The 27,777-nt window shown below is 40.5% G+C and overlaps 1 protein-coding gene across 1 annotated transcript in view; it reads left to right on the top strand.

Annotated features, from left to right (window-relative positions):
- The window catches only part of PDZRN4 (PDZ domain containing ring finger 4), a gene marked incomplete at both ends in the record, with an annotated part of 346,134 nt that overhangs the window by 117,111 nt on the left and 201,246 nt on the right, over nucleotides 1–27,777 (top strand).

Here is a 27,777-nt window from a genome sequence, read left to right as displayed (position 1 = left end):
TATCAGGCACCTGAATGTCATACCCTGTTTTAATTCTAACAAGTCTTCCCAGAAGTAAGGGGGCCGCCATAAACACCATGGAACCCCAAATGTAGATACAGAACTTCCCTTATGCTGCATTGGAAATTGTTTTTCTGATGGATAAGCATTTTACCCCATTCCATGTAGACACTTAAAGATGATATTATTCTGGCAGGACATTCTTCCCAAACACTCCTGTGAGAAAGAAAAACATCCGAAATATACTATATGGATGTGCTAAAAGAAAGATCGTGAGATCTCAAACTATGTCAAGGCAACCAGAAACTCTCAGATCTCTTCCTCCATCACGGACAGCCGCTGCAGTCAGTACAAGTTCTACCCCATGGTCCCAGATACCAAGCACAATGTGAACAAATACGCTGCTTTGTCACTCTTTGCACTGAAGACTGCCTCCCCCCGGCCTCTGCTTCCTTATCTCTTCAAGCAAAGGCATCCTTAGGAAAAGTGCTTACGAACAGAATTGTGGTCTAGGAAATAAAATTGGCTACCAAAGGGCATGAGCAGATGCTACTGCAAGAGACAGTTATAATCTTCACAGCAGAAGCTGAGAACAGTTGCTACTTTCCTTAAAGGTCATTTCATTGCTCATATCCCAATAGGAATAGCGTGATGGACGTACAGTGAAGACCTGTTGTCATGGTCTAAGATGGCACCCACCCATTCTAAAAGCTGTCTGTTTGCCTCTTAATATAATTAGGCAGACCAGATTGGTATTTAGTCTTGTTCTGACAACAGCAAATTAGGCTTAACTCTTTAATTACAATGAGAAGGAAATCACCTTTCTGATATCCTTCAATTAGCTCAAGCAGCTGTTAAGTTATAATTAAAATTTCACATGGATCATTTGAGTTCTTGGAATGTTTCCATTTAATAACAAAACATTTGCATATATGCATTCGGTCTTCGACAACCTTTTCAAATCTGTCAGTGGTGAACCAGGAGTGTGGATACTGTATTACACACAATCTTTGTAGTCTCCTAGCAGACAGCTGGGTCCCCCAAAATGAAAAATGGAAATGGAAGAAAGGGATCAAAAAGTATTAGTGCCTTTGAGTTTCCTGGAGCCCGTTCAGAGACTCAAACTTTTGTTTCATTTGTTGTGACCCAGGAGGGGAGAAAAACAGCAATCAGGAGAGAGCAGCTATTCTGGGCTTTCTATGAGTCTCATTAGTCCTTAGAATGACAAGCTGTCCCATTGTGACTTTACACATGGCTCCTTGCCTTGAATTTTCAAAAGCATACATACAAAAGGAAGCGTTACAACTAAAAATTCGGTTTCTGTTTTAGTTTGACAATGGAGCCAAGCAAAATTCCATCTCTTTGAAGTTGCTTTGGCCACTGTTTACCTGATACAGGTTCTATTACAGGTTCTAGTGTATAGGCTACACATACTTTAACTACACTTACAATTTAGGTATTACAGGGTTTAAAACTACTAAATGCTGGTTAAATTAAAGGGGATGCATTTAAGTGGTCATAGAAATTCTTCTATATTAAATGACAACGAAATAACTAATGCACAGGATAGCTAAAACCATTTTGTCCCTTTTTAGATGTAGTTTAAATGCTCTACTCTTTGTCATTGGCAGAAAGAGCCAATGAAATTGTGTGGTAGCGGCAAAGTTCGGATATGATAGGTTTTAAAGTGTTTATTGATGGCCTGAAGCACAGGCTGCATTCAAGCTTACTCACTGATAGCTTATGTTGTCAAAAAGAATTCTGTACTGGCCAAGAATCTAATGGTGTCTTCCCCACTATCAGTCTGTATCGTACACTATTGAATTTCAACCACCACGATAATTGTATCTCTGGGAATTGAAGAATGCATGTGGAGAAGGAGGGGAGATGAAAGACCTGAGCCTGATGTCCTAATTACAGCAGTGTGCACACTTTGGGGGGCTCCCAGCTGCGAGCAGCACATTTTCCATCTGCCTTCCCTAATTTTATTATGACCTTTCAGAGCTGATTTCATCTGGAAGAGAGTTGGCTCAGACACCTTCCCTAGGTCGGGTTTATCTTTGAACAACTGAAAGGAGGACTTAGTAACAAGTGGCATTCTGGCAAGAGAGCGTCTAACCAGCGCCCGCTTCATTCAGTGGGAGACTGCATTGCTGGGGGATTATGGGGTCGCACTGCCGAGAGCTTTAGAGGGTTACCTGAAGGTCTACAGCTTGGGGATCAGGATCGGATCTAAACTCTCAAGTTTAGAGAATCTCAAGAAAATGTTTTAACACTTTTTCATATCTTACAGAAATGAATAATGAATCCTAAAAGATGAAAGAGGATTTTAGTTTCATCCTAAACTATAAGATTTCTCTCAGCTCTCCCCCTCTCCCTTCCCCTCCCCTCTCCCTTCCCTCCCCCTTCCCTCTCCTCCCTCTCCTCCCTCTTTTCCTCCCCGTCCCCTTCCATCCCCCTTCCCTTCCATCCCCCTTCCCTTCCATCCCCCTCCCCTTTCATCCCCCCTTTCATACTCCTCCCCTTCCATACCCCTCCCCTTTCATTCCCCTCCCCCTTCCCTTCCCCTCTTTGTCACTCTCTCTCTGTCTCTGTCTGTCTCTCTCTCTGTCTCTCTCTCTGTCTCTCTCTCTCTCTCTTTCACACACACACACACACACACACACACACACACACACACACACACACAGGAATGCATGGGTATACACACATCTTACTTTAGAACATTTATTGAACTCACTGTTTAACTTAGTGCCCATGAAATACTTAACCCAGTCATCCTAACCACCATTTTTATTTTGCAATATATATTACACATAAGAAAAAAAAAAAACTGAGCCCATACAGGGTTAATAGTGATGAAGAGCAAAATCATAATGTAACTCTACGTGTGTCTTCTTTTGTAGTTCTTTTTCTCAGTGAATACACTAGTATATTCATTGGTTATTTAGTTGGACAACTTCACCTGGGCCTCAAATTTAACTAGGAGTTAGGAATATAAAACTGAATCAAGGGAACGTAGACCCTGACCTCATGCTATTGACAGCATCAGGATAACTTTTTCCTTTGAAGCCAACTTCACACATTGGAGTAATCTTTACAAGTTTAAAGGCATGAGTATCCACGAAGCGCGCGGGAGGCCTGCAGTAATGCCAGCATGTTTGCTTCTTTTCTAGGACCATATGCACACACAGTCGCTCTTGGCCCCGTAAGCCATGACTAGCTGTTTGGGGAGTAGCAATGTAGCCTTACCATGTTCCAGCACCCAGCTGTTAGGCACAGGATCAGAGTCTTCTCTGCTCTTAAGTTTCCTCTGGCTTATAGCAGACTGAATCCCACATTGTCACTAGCTTAGAGACAAATCCCCTGTCCAGATGCCGTTAGAAAGCAGGAGTCTACGTGAAATCTGAGAGCAAAGGACTAATACTTTTCAGTCTTACCAAGGGGAAAGGCAATTCCACCTTTTTTTTTTTTTTTTTTTTTTTTTTTTTTTTTTTTTTTTTTGCATGCTTCAGAGGTGACGGGATGGAGAGATGTGGCAGGCACTTCCAGCCACTGGTGGCACTGGAAATTTTATTCTGTGCAATGTGAATTTGTACTTCCTGGTAATGCTTCAGGAGGCCTGGTTTCTGGGGTGTAGGGAGAAGACAAAGGCACAGCCCTAGTGGCCCGTTCTACTGAACAAAATTGTGCTTAGGCTGTCCGAACTCTCAGACATAGTTTCTCCAGTTCTACTGTTTATCCCACTGTGTAACCCATCATTTCTCTCTTAGGTCCCCTTATTAATCAATCTATCAATAGGAAGTCTTTGACTGAAATTATAGAATCTCCCAGGAAATGGCCTAGATGTAAGAAGGTTACTTGATTTTCTTCCAAATCACTCAGCTAGTGAGTAGCAGAAACAGGGGTTGTGGGACTTTCAATGTGCATTAAAAAGGGATTTATTTATTTGTTTATTTATTTATTTATACTGAGAAACACAGATCCACATTTGTATTACATGTGTAGACACTGTCACCTTCCCATTGCCTGTGTGATATGTGTATGAATTAAGATACTGTGTAGACACTATCACCTTCCCATTGCCTGTGTGATATGTGTATGAATCAGGATACTCTGAGCACACAAATAAAGCTGGGTTATAATTCTTTTAAGAACAGACTCTTACTACAGATGATTTTTCTTCTGGGTCCCATTACTTAGCACTTCTAAAATGTATCGTTACTTACCAAATTTGTTTAAATCATTTAATTTAATCCTTAAGGGTCTGGAATAGATTGTTCTTACTGTTTTGGGTATCTTTGTTTATCTGTTTATTTTGTTGTTTATTTGTTAAAGACCGGTAGTCCTGGCTGTCATATAACTCTGACCATGCTGTCCTCACACTCAGATATCTGCCTGTCTTTCTCTCTTTCCCAAGTGCTCAGATTAATGGTACCACCACACCTAACTTGTTTTTCAAAATTTGGAACATTACCTATGATATATGTCATGTTTACCCAAATTATTTGTGGGAATTCTTTGGTTTTGTACTTTACTTGCTTGCTTTTGTTTTGTGGTATTAGGTGTTTCTGGATATTTGATAACCATTGTGAACCCTGAGATTCTGTTATTTACTGAAAAAAAAAACTTATAGTTGTGGTGTAGCTCAGACCTTAGAACACACCTTTATTCCCTCTGGCTGGAATACAGACACACCCTTAGTACACACCTTTAATTCCTAACAATGAGGGTGAAGTTAGTTTGTAAAAGGAAGTACCCCTTTTGAAAGTGACTTCTAATTGAGTGACAAAGTGATAAATCAGACAAAGATTTGACAGAATAGGATGTGCCCGACCGTCACAAGAAGAGAAGGGAATCTAGAGAAGCTATGTGAAAGGGATCTGCCCAGGAGAGAAAGAATTGAGAAGGGAAGGGGCACTTTTACCAGAACAGTGATAGAGATACGGATTGCCGAGGAAGAACAATAAAGACAGGTAAAGACCTATCGAGCCAAAGAATGAGAAAGAACCAAAAGATTAGAAAAGATTGTTAGAGTTAGTCTGAGGCCAAGCAGAGCAATGCAGTCAGAGGCTAAGAGAGAAGCCAGACTGAATCAGTCAGACTAGGAAAAGTTTGAGCCTGAGCAACTGGGTTGAGCCAACCAGCCAGAGTTCACAACTCTGGACAAGAAGGATGAGCTGATTCAGCAGTAAGTCTCAGCTGTTCAGAACATTTTAGGCCTATACTAGATTTACAGAAGCTAGAAGCTTCCAGGACTAGGCCTAGGTTAGCAGAGTAAGCCTCTGAGATGACAATTCCGTAAGGTGAATAAAAGTTACTGTAAGTTAGAAATTAAAGTTGGAGTCTCCTGCTTATCAGCCTATGTAACATTTGTTATGTTTCATTGCTAACCTATCTCAGGCCCTGGAGTTATTTCTGAGCCTTGCATTACTTCTATAGAAAACTGTCCCTGACCTTTCTCTACGTGTATTTTCAGTCCTATAATTAAAACTAGAAAGTTATCCTAGTGGAGCTCTCTATTTCCTGACTGTGAGGTCGGGCCTTAAGAATCCTGTTAGGCAATGTTTACACAGCCCACCTACTTAGTGGGAAACTTTGAGGACAGTATAGTTCACACAACAGTCTATCTCTGCGTGCTGGCTGTGAGTAAAGAACACATCTCTTTGCTTTTAGAAACACTACGAGGATCCCTAAGGTACAGCCGAGTGGAAAACCACGGAGTTTAGAAGGACAGAGACAAAAATAAAAAACAAAACAAAACAAAAACCCAACTACCCGTTGTGCATTTTTTTTGTACATTTAATAAAGCCTAATTTTCATGTTAGTAGAAAATTAAAAGAAACTTGATCAAAATTTACCTTTGTACATAGTACAGAGACTACCAATTACATAGGAAAACCAGACCAAAGCCATGATCTGAAACAGCTAATGCTCACTAATAAGATCATTATATGCCTTACATTGCCCAAGTTCTTGTACCTGACTATAGACATGTCAAGAAATTAAAACTACAAGACAAAGTATCTTACTATGTCACAGTAAAAATGCAGAGTCCTTACTATATAGATATAAGAATGCATGCGAATGTGTGTATCTGTGTTGATGCATTATGGTACATGCAGATGCTCATTCATGCTTACTACGTTAAGGGCTTTAGAAGAATCTTCTATAGGCTCTTCCCTGGCTTTAATGCAGACCTTGTCTCACTCATCCCTGTGCGCTGTCAGTTGCATGAAAGGCTTGCATGCTACTCTACAGATCTGGGTCACAGTCTTCAGCATATAATTTTGCCTTTTAAGAACAATCTGTGAACAGAGGTGAAAATATATAAAGGATGAATTCACGATGGCATTGATTTTTTTTCATTAACCTCATTCTGAAATTTATATCTTATCCTATTTAATCTCAACAGAAAGACTTTGAGAGTTCTATTAAAATTTATTTGAAATGTTGCTTCTAATATATCAAAAACAAAAACATTTCCACATAAACTTCTCCCCCCCCCCCCCCATTTCACTTCAAACATTCAGAATAAGAGCTTGCCTTTAAGATGGAACTGAGCCTGCTTGTTATGAGTTATGGATCTTTCAGTGATAAAATTTGGCTTTCTGGAACAAATAGGTGTCCAAACCTGATTTTATGAGTGCGGCTGGACATTGTGGAACTGAGGCAAGGAAATCCCTGCATATTGCCACAATCTGAGGCCGTATGGCTCATAAACTTTTCTATTTGTATTTTACTGGTGGACATGAATGGCGCGATCTCATCAGGAAAAGAGGAAGGGACCCGCCGCTGACATGTGGTGACTGTAAGTCTTGCTACAGAATGTCAGATAAAGGTGAAGCTCTTAAACAAGAGGCCCCTTGATTTAGTGTCTTTAATGTGCCCGGGAAGGGATGTGCTGTGAGCATCATTAGTGTGACAGGGTGAGGGGGCAACTCGTTTTTTTTTTCTTCTGTTCCCTGGAAAGAGGATGAATCTGGCACAGTTCTGATGTCAGAACCTCCATCACCTCTCTCACAGATGATGTAGATTTTAATTGTACTCGGGGCCGCCGCGCGTCGCACCAGCTCCTACGTGACATTGAGATAGATGAAGCCATTTGTTGGCATTATCAGAGCCAGCTGTGTGCTTGGCTTCAGCAGCTACAGTAGGCATTTTTATCTCATGCATAATCTTCTCATTGAGAAGAGACCACAAGCGTCGGAACCATATGGCAAATAATTTTATTATGATCAAAAAAGGGACTCTTGGAACTAGTTAACCAGAAGAGTCCTTGAAATTCAATCAGAAGAACTTTGATTTTCATGTCACGCCATCCTCCCAAATTAATTGTTGGTACTGCCACAAGCAAACAGAACCAAGATTCTCACCCCTTGCCAAAAGAAGATCAGCTCACCTTAATTTTCTGCCGCTTGACGCTGGTCTTTATTCTTCTCAATTATGGGAATTTACGTGGATCGATATCAGAAGAGGAAAACCAGGATTTGAAAACCTAAAGCTGGTTTCTAATTTTTTTAAACAAATGGTAATTTAAAACAATATTCTAAATAGCAGAACAACACGGGCGTGAGGCAAGCTTTGGTGGAGATCCTAATTGCTACTCTCTAAAAAGCAGCAGAAGACAGGCTGTATCTTTTTTTCCTCTAAGGGAGGGGAGTCTATTTGGTTTTTGTCTGTGTGTGTGTGTGTGTGTGTGTGTGTGTGTTGTTTGTTTTTGATACAGGGTCTCCTGTGGTCAGACTAGCCTAAAGCGTACTGTGGAGCTGAAGAGGATCTTCAACTTCTGGTCTTCCTTAATCCACTTTTTATCTGCTAGGATTTCAGGAAATTACCCCCATACCCAACACAAGACAGTCCATGGTTAAAGAGTTGGTCTGTCCTTTGGCCAGGGCAACTATACATTTAGCCTATTTCGCCAAGAGGAAGAACCATGGGTGTCTTGTCCACACGAGGCATTTCCTGCGTATCCCAAGGAGCTGCCTGGATCTGGGCCTCCATCTAAGCATGACTTAGGAGTCAGTGGCCATGAAACAGAGGGTCCGGTTAGGGGTGCTTTAGAGGCTGCAAGGAGCGTCTGAGTGGCCTCCTCCAACCCATGTTGTTTCTCCATCAACTAACTGGTTTTTATTAATTCACAGGGGATTCCAAACCATCACTTCAAACGTTACAAGGCCACAAAAGGGTGATTTGCCCACTCTCTCCTTGTGTATAACGTGTGTACTCTCTTCTCATTATCCTTTCCTGCCAGAGGAAATCATATGGGTTCTGAGCCTGATGGTACCTGTTAGTGGCAGGAAGGAATTATTAGCAAAGTCCGTACCATAGGGTGAAGAGTGCATGCTATCACAGAATCCACATACAGTGGCTACTTACCTTGAGTATAAGCTTTTATTTGGTATTTTATTGACAAATCATACAGCTAATAATTATACTGGAAGAAGCATATAAATACCCAACTTATGAAACGTTTATTTTCAGCACTGAAGCAGGGTTTTGTTTCTTATTACAGTCTCTCATGGCTAGAGTCAAGTAGCTGGATGAGATGCTATCCATGACTTCAATGTGGGGTTTTTGTTTGTTATTTAAGAGCATGTTTGAAAAACTGCACTTGGGATAAAATACACCATTGATTCCTTCAATAAACAACTACAAAACCCCAGTGCGGAATCTTGATGGTAAAGGCCACACTGCCTGTGTTTAGGAGGTCTGGGTCCCCAGCCAAGGTCAGTGGAACAGAGCTGCGTACACCAGGGCAAAAGATCAGTAGAAAACTATGCCATGTCCAAGTGGGTGCCAGAAGAGGACAGAAAAGCATTACTCCTCATTCTGGTGACAGCTGCAGGTCCATAAGTCAGCAAGTGGACCCCACACTGACTATACCAGGTCCTCCTACTGGTCTCTTATTTAAGTAGCTGTGGCCATGAATATGACTTTATATGTCCCTATGATCTTCTACTTACCATCAGCATCAAGGGAATACATGGAGATTTGAGTGCTATAGTGTGTGTGGGGGGGGGGGGGGCTTACAGCTTCACTCAGGCGAACCCTGTTGGTGTGGAACACCCCATACATTGCCAGTCTGAGATTTGACAAGTTTTCATTTGTTGTTGTTGTCGTTGTTGTTGTTGTTGTTTTGTTTTGTTTTGTTTTGTTTTGCTGGGATTGCTCTGGTAAACTTTAGAGAACCTCCAGTACCAAATCATGCTGTCTAATGATGATTGTCCAGCATGCTCTCCGAATGTTTTGCTGAATGGTGGAGCGTCAGTTTCCCTAACATTGCCCTATTCTCTTTACAAGGACTCCACTGGCAGGGAAGGTGGGCGGCAAGCTATCCTGTGATGTCTTAAATTAGCTATGCCTCCAGCTCCTCCCATTTATTCAAGTAGTGGGAGCAGGTGACTCCCTAGAGGCAGAAGCTTTGAGAGCGTTCCTGGTGTTCTTTTCAAAACACCAAGTCTCCTCCCTTATTTAATCTGGAATTTTATGAACATCCCCACTGAATAAGTTAGTTTGGCTGGTCTGCTCATTTGTAGTCAAGGGACGTTCAGGGTAATGGATTACTTTGTCACCGGCTAGGCAACAGACCAAACGGACCTGTGGGCAGAGATAGCACATGAGCGTGACACAGGAAATCATAGATGTCAGTATACACAGAACAACAGAGAGGACAAGATTTCCATTAGGAGACGCAGGTACGTTGGAAACTGGCGTATACTTTTGAAAGAAGCACTGGAAATGAAAAAATGCGTCATGGAGTTTAGAAAGCTGTTAAAAAGAATTGTTTCTAACTGTATGCAGTGAGGTTTTCTCAGTTCCAGGGGTGAATTACATACATTAGCCAAGCCCAGTATATATAGACCCAAAACTGCTGGGCCTGTTAACCTAATCCAATTTTCATAGTCTTACAACTTACAACAGGAAGGAATTGGGAAGGAAAAAAGGAAAGAAGGGAGGGAGGAAGTAGGGTAGGAAGAAGGGAAAGAGGGAGAGAGAGAGGGAGGGAGGAAGAAAAGAAGGACAAGAAGACAGAAGAAGAGGAAAAGAAATTTGGTGGAGGTTTTTTGTGTCTGGTTTTGGTTTTGGTTTTTGAGACAGGATTTTACCATGTAAGCCAGACCGGCCTAGAACTCAGTCTGTAGTTCAGTCTGGCCTGGAGTGTATGCTCTTCCCACTGGAGCCTCCCCTTCCCCACCTCTCCCCCAACCCCTACCTCTCCCCCAATCCCCCCACCCCTCTCCCTACCACCCCCACTTCCCCAACCCCCCACCCCCAGTGCTTAGGTTGCAAGCCGGTACTACCACACCCAGCTAAGTTTTACATGGGCTTTCCTTGAAGCCTTACATTGGTGGCAGAGTTTCTAACTTTCCGCAGAGCTCAGCAGTCTGAGCAATGACGGACTCAGACTCACATGACCTAGGGAAGAGTAGCCACTGCTTAACTGAGCAAACTCTAGCTTGCTTATTATTAAAGCCAACGTTTCCAAAAAACAAACAAACAGAAAAAACAAACAAACAAAAAAAACACCCACAAAAAATCATACCCCGAATCTCACAGATAAGTCATGTCATGAATTTTCCACATCAGTGTTTTCCTCAACTTCAGGGGATTTTAAAGTTTTTACATTCTACTTAAATAGGCATTTCTAAGATAGTCTACATGATAGTAAAAGCCCCCATGGTTCAAATTCAACTTAGGGAAAGTGGGTTCTCAGTCTCGGGCGGCCCTCCTGTATCATTAGGAAATAAATTGTTTAGTGGCCCTTTGAATCTTCAAACCTGGCGAAGTGGGCCTTGCCTCATCAAGGGCAGCCAGCGAAATCAGAAGGAACCCAGAATTTTAGAGCTCATTAGCATTTTCCAGCATTTTCAGTTCCCCCACTGAAGCTCACATCCCTCTCTCCAAGGCAGGGGTCTGAATAAACAAACATGCCTGTCACCCTGGGACCGCACTCACATTTTTCAGATAAGGAGGCTGCTCCTGTTCAGGGTCAGATCATACTGGTAGCAAAGCTGGTGAGGGCGGACAAGGTTTTGGAAGATTCAGTCACTCTTGTAAAAGAGGCTGATTATAATTGATGAGCGACCAGCTTGCTAGGCCCTGACAGGCTGGCTGCCTGGCCTTTTGCTCTCTGCCAGTTCAAGCCTTACAAGTGTGAAATAGCCAATTACTGGGATACCTATTGAAAGTAATAGGCCAATGAGCAAATTGCTACTATGGGATGCCATCACGGTGTATGTGGAAGGAGGCCAAGATAAAGCTCTGCCTGGAGCAGCTGCTCCTACTGCAGATTGCAAACACTACCGGGTGACCAACGAATGAGGTACCTTCCCATTCAAACTGCAAGTGTCCTGCCTTGTATTGACTTAAAGTTTATGATGCATGATACCATCTTGTTACCCGGCTCCTAATTTGCAGAGATAAATCCTCCTTTTAAAAGGTAGTTAAATAGGTAATAAGGGGAGTCATGGCCATAGATTTTGTGCAAAAGCATTAAATACAATTTTTGCAGGGAATGAAAAGTCATACAGTGTGCAGGGTGTTAATATTTGCCAGCCATTTGCTATTGACAGAACAATTTATCTTGATAAAGGACAGTGAAGAATTCCAATCTCTTCGCTGCCGTCACATTATCAGCAGTAATATATGGCTGCATCTAAATATAAGGATGAGAACCGATGCAGCCGAGGAGCTTCTGCTAATTTGCCTGTAAATATATCATGTCCCGGGCCATGAGCACGTGGCACATTTACCATGCTCTTGCATAGCCTATATTTGTGTGAAATTTAAAGTTTGGCCGTGTTTAATGGAATATGCGATAATGTTTCCTTTCGGAAGTGGCACGCCTCTTTGGTAAGAATTTTAGCAATGGTTTGGGAACGGTTGGCTTACTACAGAGAAGAAGGGATCGACAAAGGTAAATTCTAAACCTTTTTTTTTTTTAAAGTGTGGCCTCTCAGAATTAACCACCACAGCCTTGATTTTTTTTTTTTTTTTTTTTTTTTTTTTTTTTTTTTTTTTGCTATTAGTTTTCCAGTTGTAGATATTATTATAATAATGGATGCCTGTTTTGTAGGATTAGAAACCTGAGGAATAGTTAAATGTTCCTTTGGAAGTTAATCTAACGTAATTCCGAAGTATCTGACAGGCCCAGAGCAGGACGCATTGCAGAAGAGTCAAATAAGTTGTCAGGGAGCTCGAGTGGTAGAGACGAGGTAAGCTCGGGAAGAGACTTGAACCCATTTCCCTCCGGGCTCATTGGGGCCATGGGAGGTGTAGACACTATAATCACCTGGACTCACACTCTCTCCATAAGCCCTGCACTTCTGTGTGTGTCAAAATCAGAACCAAAACCAAATCAACACCCCCCCCCCCCCGTGCTTGAGATCTGCATCTTGAGTTTGCTGGCAGAACTGTGTTTCCTAGGAAACTCTTCAATGGCCCATCACTTTCTAATTGTCTTTCTTCAACCCCTTCCCAAGAGAAAAAGGAGAGCTCAAAGGAATGAGGAAAAATTGCTGAGGAGCGATTTGTATATTCCTTTCTGGATGTGAGCTATGAAAACTAAAGTTGCCTGCTATTTGTAGAATACTTTATTTCCATCATAAATGATATTTAAAGAACCTATAAAACGCGTTAAAGAGAATCATAGCATTTCTAAGTTAATTGTCAAAAAGAAATTAAGAGAAGCAACTGAATTCTACAGTCGTGCCCAAGAGCCAGCAGAGGTCCTAGTCTTATGCCCGTGAGATAAACAAATATTCTAATTTACGCAAAAATTACTTGAATTTCGCTTTACTCTAATAATGAGAGCACTTAGTTTTCCTCTCGATCTCCTCTTGTAGGTGAAAAAAAGAAAATATAGACAAAGAGTTGAGTCTCACCTCAGGATCTTAAAGGTCACCATTTGCTTGCCTTTACTTTCTGGGCCACAAGGTGTCACTGTTGAACGCAGTACCTGCACAGTTCGTTGTTGAATGGCTCTGGTGGAGATCCCTCCCTAAGCAGTACCAGGAGGCGTCAGGACATTCCACCCAGCCTCAGTCTTCTCTACTCTGCCAACCCTTGGGTTTCAGACTCCTATCACATCCGAGAGACAAAAGGCTTTTCTTCACAAAGTCGTGTGAGAATGAATATACCATGAGATTTCAATTAATCTCAGATACACGCACACACGTGTGCACACACACATGCATGCGCCGGTGTACGCATGTATATAAGGCTTATATCCAAGGTTATCCGCTGTTGCCAGTTTTTAAATAACTATTACTGCAAGACTGCCCAAAGATGGAGCACAGAGTTTCTGGCTAACCTTTCCCACTTCCTGGTCCTGCCATAATCTCTTTTTATCTTTGCTTCGATTTTATCTCTTCCATCTAAGTATTCTTATATAAACTGCCTTCCTTAGTGACTAGCTATATAGGTAGGGCAAGGAACTACTTTGGACAAGAAAACAAAGCTTGGGCTTCTGTTTCTTGCTGGTGCCACCTGGGAAAATGGATGCCTACTGTTTTACATTTAAATAACGTAGAGAAGCACATAAAGATTGAACCAGTCCATAAGGTAAATTGCGATTCTCAGTTTGTAGGGAAAATCACCAAACCCTTGTAAGTTTCTGTTTCTCTTGCTAAATGTACTAATGACCTATTTTTTGCTATGAGACACTTTTTCCCCATAAAGATAATTTTCATAGTTAAAAACTCCAATTTTAATTTGTCATAAAGGATCCGATGACTAATTATTATACTTATTAAAAGAACTTAGTAAGGGAGGTAAAAGAATGTTTCTAACTGACATCAAAAGAACCTCACTGTATAGTTAAACAATAATGGGAAATGGAATTTTCCCAGAATTTCAGATGAGGAATCCATGTTCACAAAATGAATACATATACGCAAGGTGGTAGGGGGGGGCAGAGCCAGTACACACAGAAACCAGAATATAAACATGGATTGGTATATTTTTATTTGACGGATCTTATGAGCAGAATTTGCTAAAATCAGATTTCCCACTCACAGACTTATAAACCAATAAGAAGGGTTGCGCTCTTTTCCATTTTAATTACCTAGGCTGTGGGTTCAATATGAAATATCCCGCAGAAGGCTTACACATCTAGAATCTTATTCTCAATGAAGCCACGTTCGCATGTGACATCTTGAGAGGCGGCTGGACCATGGGTACTCGGACTTCATCAATGGGTCACTCCACTGCTGAGTTCAGAGATGAAGGGACCTGTGTAGAGGAATAGGTCTTTGGAGATGGGCCTTTAAAGGGAACATCTTGTCCAATGCCTCCCTCTCTCCCTGCTTCCTGACTGCTATGCCTTGTGATGCACACTCAGGCATATGTTCCCGTCCATGATGCTCTGCCTCAGTATAGGCAGAAATAGCAACCAACCTGACCTATAAAACCGTGAGCCCAACCTCAGTTTTCTCTCTTAAAAGTTCATTTTCTCAAATATTCTATAACATGGACAAAACGCTGCTTATTGCAATAATTTCTGGGTCTGGTGACATTTACAAGGGGAAAAAATGACTAGCATGCCTTTTTATTCTTATTTTTTAAAAGAATAAAAATTTACTGATTAACATTTCAGTCCGGTGAATGATTTTTGATACATCGTGACACAGTAGAAAGTTAAGGTTTATCCTATTTTGAAAGAGTTTTTTAAGATAAATGAAACTGGATTTTCATGTGAAGAACTTGGAATTGTTCCTTGAAATGATTGCACTATTATTTTAGATTATTAATTTTCAATTAAGCATATTCTATTAAGATATCAAAGCTTAAAAATTTGAGTTCCTACACTGAAACCTTTGTTCATAATTGACAGCTTTCTGTTCACTTCCAAAACTGAGTTTAGCATCATGTTGTAGGACTACCAGACTCTACACCAGTATGTCAGACATACGGATTAGTCACACTGGTTTTTAAAATTCCACTGTGAGGCTGTGTGGGGCTGTTGAATGTTTTCTTTTTTGACTGTAGGATTCCATTGTTTAGTGATTATCCCCTTCATTTATAGTTTCTGTTAAACCAATCTCTATCGTAAATGTTTTCATGTTATCAGAATGATGCCCAGTATTTGCCATTGCATAATTCATCTGGCATTTGCAGGGTATGTAGTCTGTCACTGGCCAATAGTAACAGTTCTGAGATTTCTCCTTATCTTTATTTGACCCCGTTTTACTCTAGTTCAATCTGGCCAGATTAGTAGAGCTGGTCCTTCCATTTACCATTTTTATTTAACACTTTAAATCTTTTTGTCTCCTGTTTTGACAACTTAACAGGCAAATGCAGACGTCAACTTTCATTGGGCTTACTTTCTTACCATTTGCTCGATTCATAATTTAGTTATTCCTCTCTCTTAGTCTTTGTTCTTGCTCCTGCAGTCTCCTGCAGGACTATCCATTTATTTCCTTGTAATCACCGCAGCTGCTGACCACAAGTTTTAATAGGGGTGTCCTTGCTAGACCAAGCAAATGTTTACAACCTTAATCATTTTCCTTTCATCATGAGACTTTTAAGGGACCTGTACTCTGTTTCTAGACTTAGAAATTATGCTCTCGCCTGTGCAAATGCACTGCATCTCTGTCAGAAGAGAGAGCCCACACTGCACTGCCTCTTTCCTGTTAAATGATTATTTACAATTCATATAGCTCGTTTGTGTTTTTTCATGAGTTTTAAAAGAGTATTTCCATATCTTCAGGGTGCAGAATCCGTATCTTTCCTCATATGTAGGTACATGTATATATACATATATATATAGATATATATATAGATATAGATATAGATATATGATATATATATTACAAATTTTCTCACACATGCAGATGCTTTCTAGATACACATATGGTAGATTGTTTGCTAAGGGTATAATTCTATTCGCAATAATCACACAGCCTTCCTATCTCTCCTGTTCCCTAGAAAGATGATGAAATCTTAAGGGATAATTGTGGATTTTCCAGTTCTTCCCATTCCCTTATACCTTGGGAGGACCCGTGAGAGGCGCATGTATGAACAGACCCACATCGCTCCCATTACCTTCTGCACTGCTCATTTAATTTTTAACTAAGTCTCCTCTCGTCATGAATTAGCTCCTAATTTCTATCTATTTTCTTCCCACTTGAAATGATTGCAACAAATTACCTTCTTCAAACTTTGGCATGGTTGACCTACCAGAAGTCACACCATTAAAGAAAACTGATTCTCCTGCCCTCAGAAGTTAATTGTCTTCAGCTTTTAGTTAGGAGAAGGGGCTTGGGAAACAGCCCCCCAGCACATGCTAGAAGTTTGCTGGACTTACTCTCTTGCAGTAGTCATGACTGCATTGAGTTCAGGACTGCACCAAAGCCATGTCCAGAGGAGACCATTTTACTTAAAGGACTTCATTATCTAACTTTATTTTCTATTCACTATAAATAAACTATTACCCTTTCCTCTACTTTCGAAATTCTTCTCCATTGGATTGGTCAAAATTTCCCACCCACATAGGCTCTTACACTGTTAAGCACAGCATTCCCATTTATGGTGATTATTTTTTAAAGAATATTAACATGCATTCTTGATCTGTCTTTCTCTCATAGAACCTTAGAATGCCTTAATCATCGCAGATCATTTTCTTATTAAATATCTTCTCTTTGTTTGAGAGTCCTCCCTTGTTTAAATTGACTATGTAATTAGTGTCCTAACAGCCAGTGGTTACTGAAATGTTGTGTCATATGTAATTGTTTTGTTTCATAATTATTCTTTTTTATGAGCATACAAACTATATGTTTCATTGTAACATTTTTGTTGTTTTTCTTCCTTCCCTTATGCATTGCCTCCCAGGCACGCCCACAAGCTGCTAGACATGCCCCACCAGCTGCTAGACACGCCCCCTTCAGCTTCCCAGACACGCCCCCAACTTCCCTCAGGCTTTCCTGTCACTTGTCGGCTACCTCTTTCACAGTAATCAATGACAGAAAGTATTTAAAAACCAAAAATGAAAACACACACTAACCAGCCAAACAATCGACAACTCCCCCCAAAAAGTCAAAACTTAAAGGAAATCCTTCCCCCGCAAAAAAAGAAAAGAAGGGAAGTAGAGAATAATAAGAGTCCTATGTGAGTCCAAACGCAGTGCTTGGCTTTTAAGCGCAGAGGCAGAGGTTTGCAGCAGCGACTAGGCACGAAGTCCAGCATGGACAGATTTGATGCTGAGAGCGGCCGAGGGGAAGGGCTCGGCTCAGCTTCTCCTACAGAAGGGGAGACTGAGGCCTTTGTGTTCATGGGTGCAGATCCTGCTGACTTCTCCTTTCATGCCCAGTGTCTCTTTCTGGAATGGTTTTCTTCACAATGAATGATTAACCATCCTTGCTTCTTTCAGCAGAAACCAGCATAGATTACAACGTCCCTAGATTTTAGTTTCTCAAAGCCTAACCCTCCCTCACACGTTTACAGTAACTTGTGATTATGAGACTTCATATTTCTTTTCTCTTGCTCCGAATTCATTATCATTTGTCTTTTTGTCCATCCTTTCTCGGGCCAATAACTAATTTTTCCTGGGTGTCTCTCTACCTTTTCTTTCTGCTGAGTTAGAATCTGTTGTTTTACTATTTACTTATTTATTTATTTGTAATCTAAGCAAGATGCTGCACTAGAATCTGTCTTTTTAATTAATTAATTTGCAATCTAATCAGGATGTGACATGTTCCTTTATTGGGCACCCTCATGTTTGTTTGAACCTGGTAAATTCCAAACTGTTAACTAACTATTCCTTCCTCATTTTCCCTATTCTCTGCTTCTGGAAAAATCTTGTAGACTTTTATTGGATCTTTTCTGTAATCATGTTTTTTTTTTTTCCTTTTAGTGTTTCCTGCTCTTAGTCACTCTGTGTTCCTTCTATTACCTCACCTTACCTGTATTCTATTTGCTTTGCTTTGAGATAAGTTCTTACTATGCAGCCCAGGCTAGCCTGGCATGTTACATGTAATTCATATAGGCGTCATTGCTTCATGGCTCCATCCTCCTGCCTCTGCCTCCCCACTGTTGAGATTACAGGTGTACCCCATGTTGTCGGGTCACTTTATTTGTTTCTCATCATTTTAAAAAAAAAACATTTTTAGTGACTCTGTACATTTTTATTACTCTATCTGAAATGTTGGTTTTTCGTGCTGCCCCTCTGTTAATTATAATTTATGTTGAATAATTGACTTTTCTGCTTAGCCAAAACATATTTTATAATCAAATTTCTCTATTATATGTAGTACCTGATTGAAATTAATTTAGTTATGTGATAGTTTTTGTTTCTTTAAGGATCTGGTAGAAATCTGCAGTGAACCCACCTATAATTAGGCTTTTTTGGCCAAAAGAAAATTTCAACATCATAATCTGTTACAAAGCTAGTAGTATTCCACTGCCAGACAGTGAGAGAAAAAAGAAAGGAGAGAAAGAAAATAAGGAAGATTAAGAAAAGGAAAGGAAAGGAAAAAAAAAAAAAAAACCTATGGATCATTTTCCCTGCTGTACATAAACACAAAAATTCTCCACAAAATACATACAAACCAAATACAGGAGCTCTTCCAAAACATTAATTTTTTCCTTTGTTACAAAGCTATAGGCTTGTAAATGAAAATCCTAGGTGTGGGATATACTGCCACGTGCTACATCCCAAGACTTCCAAGGAGCTCCCAAAATAGTACAAACAGTCCCTGTTCTTGGTTGCTCTCCAGAATTAGACAATAAAGCCCTATTCCTGAATACACTAAACTCTTTGGATGTAGTACCCAGAGAAATCAAGCTGTATCTAAGCTGGCAGCTGCTTCTTTAATATTTCCATGGTACTGGAAGGAGCATCCTTGGCTGCTGGGTGAGAAAAACCATTGAGGATCTTACCCAGCTATAGACTATGTATGCTGCAATACTGATCAGCTAAATAAGATGTGCCCACTGGTATAATAACAGTATGATTGTTCTCAGGGTAACCGCTTGATCTGAATGGGTGTGAGACCCACTCCATACAGGAGAATATATACCTATTGCTGTAAACCTTGGCAAAAGCTTGGGTCTGGGGAGATTACAAACCCTAGGGTAGAACTGATGAGTCATGTTTTGCTAAATGGAAATGTGCTTACACTACCTTCCAAATGTATCTTATACCTATAGACCAATTGACACATCTCTCAGTCTTGGTCATAGAAGACAGTTGGTGATAATTAAGCAGAGATTCATAAGTGGTCCGAGTGTGGGAAATAATTGAGGAATGGCCCCTTCTGAATTAGATATCTATACCACTCTCTCCAAGGCCAGTCATATATGGTGGAAAAGGGAGTGGAAAGACTAAGAGCTGGGTGATGGGGAAGAGTATTATGAAACCCTGTCTTCCGGAAGTGAGGTGGACATCGTCACCATGAAGACAGCAGCTGCCGTCAGCGGAACAAGTCCTGAACAGTGATTTGTGACATTTCGGAATTCCTCAAGAATTTGTCGTGTCGCCTTTAAAATCACGCTGGAGTTCGTTAGTGTCCTCTTTGACTTCCTTGAGCCTGTTTGCAATTGTTCCTTTGAGTTCACTTAAGTTTGTCAAAGTCAGTCTCACTGGGACCATTACTACACAGTTGGTCATTTGGGGAGCAGAAATGTTCCTTCTGTTTTCACATTAGGAGCTGAGCATCTGGAAATAGAGCATTGGTTGTGTTTTTCCACGTGTGTGCCTGAGCCATCTCTATTGAGTGTGCATTTAGAACTCTGCCTTCTCCTACCCTATCTCGACTACTACTTTGGTGACCATGAGGTGAAGCATAAAGTTCGGTTCAAGAGTCCAATCAGTATTGATTTGTCTATAGACTAAATGAGGCAATCCCTATTGGAATAAGGGAAGATATGGTCTCTGACGTCACCAGTGGGTTCTCTGTGAGTTAACAGGTTGGGAAGTGGGGTCCTTGTGTTCAAAGAGCCATGAACTCAGACCTGCGGGGTGGGTAGATGCTCTGTAAGTTTTTTCAGATCTTAGGGGCGTGGGTGCCAGAGGACATGTGGCCTCTCACCTAAAGAGCAAGCCAGTGAGCCGAGCAGTTGTGGTTTTAGTGCTTGCTTATCTGTCGTGCCAAAAATCAGAACACTCACCGGCGTGAAGTGGGTTCTCTTCAGTGTAGGCAGCCTTTGCTCATACAAGATAAAAGATGAACACACTTAGTGCTTCTCCAAAACTCGGGAGTGTTCAGATCACCCAAATTGGGTGAAGATGCCTACGCCAGATTATCTTCTCTAAACCAGAAGTCTTAAGGACATTGCTTGTATTGATTTCTCTTAAAGGAAAGATGTAGTACCCGTGTGGGATTGAAAGAAATGGGAGATATTTAACCTGATTCAAGCTGGGCACAGAAATTAAAGTGTGTCTCGGACCAGGAATTATGAAAACTGGTTGATTCTGCGTTTATCTATTTATCCGATATTAAATGTACTTAGACTGTAAATGGGTAGCTGCAGAGTTTACTACCTGTGAAAATAGAAGTCCAGGAAAGAGTCATCAAGCAAAGTAAAGATAGGTAGTGAACAGGGCAGCCATAGAACTAGATGATCAAAGGTAGAAACACTGGCAATGTCGACATAGCTGATGGCAAGGCATGTTGACTTTTACAGAAGGATTATTGGAACACGTGAAACTTATCTGAGGTAGCAGTGATGACAGAAATCAGGAAGGTAGAAGGGAATGGACCATATGAAGAATCTGGTTATAACAGATGAAGACTATTTAATGTGTCATTGGATCCAATTCACAAGGACTTTGTTTAGAGTGGTTGTTACTATCATCACCAATGCTGACAATCTATACATTTTTTTTATCTGACTTATATCTGTTTCATAAAAGGAGTTTGGAAGTATTCCTTCCTTTAAAAGACTAATATTAACAAGTGTGTGTATGTGTGCATGCATGTGCATGCCTGTGAGTGTGCATGTCCATATGTGTTTATACATGTGTCCATGTCTGTATACTCATGCATGAGTGTGTGTGCACATGTATGTCTTTGTGTGTTCATGTCCATGTGCATGTGAGTATGCCTGTGTGTTTCAGATAAGGTCTTCCTTGCTGTGGCTGCAGCTCCTTATAGAGGACTGACTGGCTGACTAGTCTGAACCTCACTAGAAGACGCTGGTTTTGAACCTGTGATGATCCTGAGTGCTGGGATTAGAGGGGTATGTGTTTCCTATGTTCTGACAGACTTTTTTTTTTTAATGTTTGGTGGAATAGTCAATGAGACCCTCTTGACTGGTTTTAAAATTACTGTTTCATAATCTTATTCATTTTTTATCTGCTCAGATTTTTCCCACGATTCAGTCTTGATTTATATACTTCTGGAATTCACCCATTTCTCTTTCTAGAGTGTAAGAGTCTCGTATGTTTGAGTGTGTGCAGAGTTGTTATTCTCTTGTATTCTTTCTACAGCATTAGATAATGTCTACTGTTTCCCTTATAATTTTGTATATTTAGATCTCTCTTCTTAGTTATGAAGCTCAGAAGTATGACCATTTTACTTATATTTTTGAAGAAAATCCCTTAGTCTCACTGACATTTTATATTATTTATAATTATTTATTTCATTTATTCAATAAATTGAATAATGTTTGTTTCTTCTTGTTGATAGATTTGGATTTGGTGTATTTGTTTATTTCCATAGTTTCTGAAGTTGTAATACTTCATTATTTAAGAACTTTGGTTTGTTTTTTTTTAAAAAATATAAATATTTATAAAAAAAAATCTATGGGTTTTTTTTCTTTTGGAACTTATTTTGCTAAATACCATACTTTTTTGTTGTTTTGTTTTTTGTTTGTTTGCTTTTTGTTTTAATTCTATTTTCTGCGAGCTTCTGACTTTTTCCCCCTTTTGGATTTTTTTCTTTTCTTTTCATGATTTGTTGTTTGGGAATGTTTCACACGTACTCCTTGAGAACATCCCCTTTTCGTATTTTATTAGTTTCCTCTGTCTTTCCATAAGAGTTGGAAGCTACCTGGCATTATCCAAATCTCCTTGAATGTCTTAGACTTTGTTCTGTGGCCCCACAAAATCCAGTCTGGGAATGTCCCTCATGCACTTGAGGGGATGTGTTGGTGCTGTTGAACTAGGTTCTTCACATGTCTTCCATTTTGTTTCCAGTCTTTTCTAACATGCACTTGAGGGGATGTGTTGGTGCTGTTGAACTAGGTTCTTCACATGTCTTCCATTTTGTTTCTAGTCTTTTGTAACATGCACTTGAGGGGATGTGTTGATGCTGTTGAACTAGGTTCTTCACATGTCTTCCATTTTGTTTCCAGTCTTTTCTAACATGCACTTGAGGGGATGTGTTGGTGCTGTTGAACTAGGGTCTTCACATGTCTTCCATTTTGTTTCCAGTCTTTTCTAACATGCACTTGAGGGCATGTGTTGGTGCTGTTGAACTAGGGTCTTCACATGTCTTCCATTTTGTTTCCAGTCTTTTCTAATCTACTTCCCCTGGTTGGATGGTCCCAATACATACATTTCCTCATGTCCCATTATTGCCATGTATGTTTTCTCCATGTCGTTACTATTTCAGCGCTCCAATATTTGATACCTGCGGGTTATAATTATGTCTTCTTGATCAACTGGCACCTTACCATGATACAAACTTCCTTAATTGTGACTTGAAGTGAATTTTGCTTTGATATAGTACCCTCCACTTGTAAGATTTCTTTTTTATCTTTTTTTAATCCTCCCCCCTTTTAACTCCCCTAGGCCGCCTCTCCTCCCAGGCCCACTATTAAAATACCCCCTCCATTACCTTTTTCACTTATTCTCAAAGAAGGGGAAGACCCCCCCCCCACCAGGGACATCCGGTCACAGTAGGCCTAAGTACACCCTCTCCCTCTGAGGCCCAATTAAGTAGTCCAGGTAGAGGAAAGGAATTCAATGGCCGATAATAGCATCAGAGACAGCTCCACTCCAAATTTTTGGGAACCCACATGAAGAACCAGCTACACATCTGCTACAGATGTGTAAGGGGCCTCAGTCCAGCCCGAGTGCTCTTTGGTTGATGCTTCAATCTCAGCCTCCATGGGGCCAGGCTAGTTGACTCTGTAGGTCTTCATGTGGTGTTCTTAGCCCCTCTGGCTCATTCATTTCTATTCCCTACTCTTCCACAAGACCCCTGAGCACAACCTGATGTTTGGCTGTGGGTCTCTGTATCTGTTTCCATCTGCTGCTGGATGAAGCCTCTCAGGAGCTAGTTATGGTAGGATCCTGTCTACAAGCATAGCAAAGTATCATTAATAGTCTCAGCAATTGGCTCTCTTACACGGGATGTGTTTCAAGTTGGGCCAGTCGCTGGTGGGACATTCCCTCAATTTCCACTCCCCCTTTATCCCAGAGCACCCTTCATTTTTAATCCATGTGTCCTTAATGACAAAGATAAAAATGTCTCTGCATTAAAATCACTGGATGCTGTCTTAAGTCTGTCTTTAGTTTGTATTATTTTATCACGTGACTTGGTATGTTTACCTTTAAAGTAACATTTATCATCAGTGAGGCTTCGTTGAAATTGGTTCTTAATGATTTACAATTTATGTCTTTCTTTTTTTCCCCCCTGATAGTTACATACATAGTTGTAGATACATACTTTGACTTCTGTCTTGTAATCTTTAGGGTATTTAAGATATTTTTCTTTGAGGTGACCATGTAGTATGTATGGCATGTACATATATCTCCCTATTTTAAACTAATCGTGGTGATGGTACTGATTTTCAACTTGACAGAATCTAGAACCTGGGAGGTGAGCCTCTGGGCATGCCTGTGGTTGGTGTAAACAGACACATTTATAGCTGTGGGTTGACCATCTCTTGGATGGGAATTCTGGACTACAGAAAAGGTACTGAAACCTGCATCTATTCCACTTAATTTTCTGATTGTGGATGTGATGTGATCAGTGGCTTCTTACACCTACTGCACTGACTCCCCTGCCATGACCTGTGAGCTAAAATAAATCATTTCTCCCTTAGTTGCTTGCTTTCGCAAGGATACATTGTAACAGCAACAGGGAAAAAAGGCTAAGAAAATTGTATAGAAAAACTCCATACCTTTATTATTCTTCACATTAAATTATTGTACTTAGTGACTGCCTTGTCTTCAAATTATTGTAATACTTTTATATGTACCTTAGCTTTTATATGAACATTTGAAGCATTGGTTCTCAACCTGTGGGTTGCGACCGCTTTGGTGATTACACATCAGATATCCTGCATTTAAAATATTTTATGGTTGGAGCCACAACAACATGAGGAACTGTGTTAAAAGGTCTCAGCATTAGAAAGGTTGAGAACTGCTGATCTTAAGTGATCTAACTTTCATTTCATTGCTGACCTCTGCACACCCATGCATTTCCCATCGGTATTCATCATTCCATTCGGTTCTCCAGTAGCTCCATCTGAATCTTACAAAGGAGGAAGAAGCCTCTCTGGTTATTGTTTCCTTTCTTTTCATTTTTCTTCTTTGTTTGGGAAACCTTTATTTACCTCATCATTGTGATTGGTATTGTTTACTTGTGTTTCAAGAAGTGTCCTTTGTAAACCAGACTGACACTCATCTATAGCTAAGGAGGGCTGTGTACTCCTGATCTTCTCCTCCCAAGTCCTGAATGTGCCACGCTCAGCTCCTGACCATTCTACCTTCTCCCCTGAGTCCTGAGAGTGTGCCATGCTCAGCTCCTACTTTATTCTAATGGTCATCTTTGTTGCTCTACAACTTTTCATTGGCATAGGATGGTTTCCCCCTTCAGTGTTTTCTAGGTATGACTCTCTTCCATCCTGTTAAATTTGTGCCAAGAAATTCTCTAATGATCATTTTTTATAACATAAACTGCTTTTTCTCTTTTGCTCTTTTTGTAATTAACTCTTCTTGTCTTCTGTTGTTAGAAAATTAATTGTATCTCCTCTTAATATAGAACTTTAAATTTCAACATATAGGGACCATTTGGGCCTCATCATTCTTGATAGCCACTTCCAAATTTGAAAGTATTTTCATCAATTTCTTTTTCAAGTGTATTTTCAGTACCTTCCTTCTGGTTGTCACAATCAGATATGGCCTTTGCATTCCTTTAGGATTAGTTAGTTATGGTACCTTCTTTGCTGCTTCAGGGGTGCTCTGTCTTCGCCATTGCTATACACAACTGAGAGCTTGAGGGAGTGAAATTCCATGCAGCCTCTGAAGATTTCTTTGAGCAGTGAACTATTTCACCCAATCCTAGGTGTCACGAGGTCTTGTGTCCATATTCAGTGAGGCTTGATATTAAGGTTTCTAGTCAGTGAGATGATTGCCTTTGTGCTGAGATTGTAAAGACCCACTGTCTGGATTCCTCAGTTGGGTACATTCACTGTGATGCCTTGGCTGTAAACTCAGGCACTGACGGGCTCCTTTGCCCAGCAGCAGGCATAGATAAGGCACACAATCTGAGCTTTGTAGTGTTCTGAGTCCTCTCACAGACATACGGTTCAGTAGAAGCACAGGCTGTAGACTATGGTTGATCACCATTCCAGGAGACAGGACGTCACGAAATGAAGGCAGCAGGAGCCCAATGAGGCTGCTCACATCACATCTGCAAATAAGGAGCAGAAAGCGGTGAACGAATATTTTCTGTTCACTTTATCCAGGATCCTGTTCAGGGAAAGTGTCAGCCACAGCTAACTAAGATGGATCTACCCTCATCAATTAACTTAATCAAAAGGATTCCCTATAGATATTCCCTGGAGTCCTGTCTCCTCCTAATTCCAGGCTTTGGTAAGTTGCAAGGTTGTAATAGACGTGATAGTTGGTGGCTAGCTTCTCCAGTCTGCACATGCCTGCCTACTGGCTGTAGGTAAAGCAGCGGAAGTCATAAAATAAAGAATTAGAAATTTAGGGGCTAGGATTTCATTGAGAATTTTTGAAGGTACAGCTCTTTCATCCAGGCATTTATTCATGTATAAGTAAATGCTCGCTAAAGAATATCATATTTTCTGGCTACAATCTTAGATTTTAAGTTTCTTCTTGATTAGTAGCTTTACCCCTTGCACAGCAGAAGTTACCGGGACTCTCAGAGACTAAGTTGCTTGGCAAAACTCCTTAGATAGTGACATCAGCAGTGTCTCTTCTCTTCAAAGGTACACTTTTCTCCTATGCTGCTCAGTAGCTTAGTGAGAAGTTGAGTCAAAAGAAGGAGGGACTTAGTTATTAATGTGATTATCTTCTTTTCCATAAAGATAAGGTTTTTCTACAGTTATCCTGTGAGTTTGTGACGTTCTAGGTATATATCATGAGAGCACATTAAGAAAAGGCTAGTACTGAAAACTGATACAACTTGCTTGATGTTATCTGTTAGCTTGCATTTATATAGGCACAAAGGACAGATCATCTGCTTTCTCCATTGTCTTTTTTGCAAAGAGAGAGAGAGAGAGAGAGAGAGAGAGAGAGAGAGAGAGACATTCTCAACCTTTTTACATCTTTCTTCCTTGAAATTATACCAGGAAGAAGGGTAGCAAAGGAATAGAATACACTTTCAAAATGACAATATAAACTAATTCCCATTTTAGTAAATACTTAACTATGACTACGTGGCCAGAATTTCACCAAAGGTCTCAACATGTGTGATGGCAATGAAGGTTGAACCATCTGTGTGCCTTTTGCTCTTTTGGGCACCAAATGAAGACTTTGGGTGTAGTTGGGAATTCAAATTATTATTATTATTATTATTATTATTATTATTATTATTATTATTATTATTATTATTATTATTGGTTTTATTTGGTTTGGTTTGGTTTTAGCTTTTCTGCCATGTAGATTCTATAGAAATTTGCCTCCTTCTGTAATAACAAAAGAAACTCCAGCAAAGTTGTTTAGTAGAAGGAATGATGGAGGTCAGGAAATGTAAAATGAAACCTCAGATGCAATGAGCATTTCTAAGTATTTGCCAGAGGGAAATCAATCATTCCATATATTTTTTAAAAAGATTTCTTTATCTTAAATGTAGGTGTGCTTTGCCTGTATATAGATGTATGCACTGTATACATGCATGGTATCTCCTGGAAAGGAATAGATGCGTATTTGTAAGAAACTATGTGGGTGCTGAGAAGCAAACTCCAGGTCCTCAGGAAGATCTGCAAGTGCCCTGACATGCCAGCAATCTCTTCATTGCCTCCTCCTTCATAATTTTTTAAATTCCATTTTTACTTTATATGGGTGAGTGTATTACCCACAAGTATGTAAGAACACCATGTGCCTTCAGAGCCCCCAGAAGGCAGAGATGTAGCTGATTCGTTTGAAACTATAGTTACAGATGGTCAAGAACCACAACTTGCGTGCTCAGAACCCAGCCCAGGTCCTGTACCTGAGCAGCAACTGCTTCTAACCACAGATTCCTCTTGTCATCTGTCTCCTTTCATATTTTTGTGAAGAAGCATCTCAAGATCAGAGGTGAGTCTAGAAAATTGAGTTTCCAGGTCCTTGCGCCTCTGACAAGTGGAATGCAGTAGATGGAAGAGAGGCTTGCTGTCGCTCCAGGCAAGGTGATAAGTGGCTTATTAAAGGAGAAGATACAGAGGGATGTGGAGATGTGTCGGGCCATCCCCATGGCCTGGCTCCAAGAAGGCAAGAAATAAGAGACCAGAGGGAAGATCTTCAGTGACCTCTTATGGATTATTAACATAGACCCACCTCTCCCACGTTCCAAAAATGGAAGCTCTTCTGAGCATGCTCCCTTGGTTGAAGGAAGCTCAGTTAGACCAACAATTCTCATTTTCCCTGCTGTGGGA

This window comes from Micromys minutus, assembly GCF_963924665.1.
Source record: "Micromys minutus genome assembly, chromosome: 27".
Classification (NCBI taxonomy): domain Eukaryota; kingdom Metazoa; phylum Chordata; class Mammalia; order Rodentia; family Muridae; genus Micromys; species Micromys minutus.
This window is presented reverse-complemented; position numbering and strand designations above follow the sequence as displayed.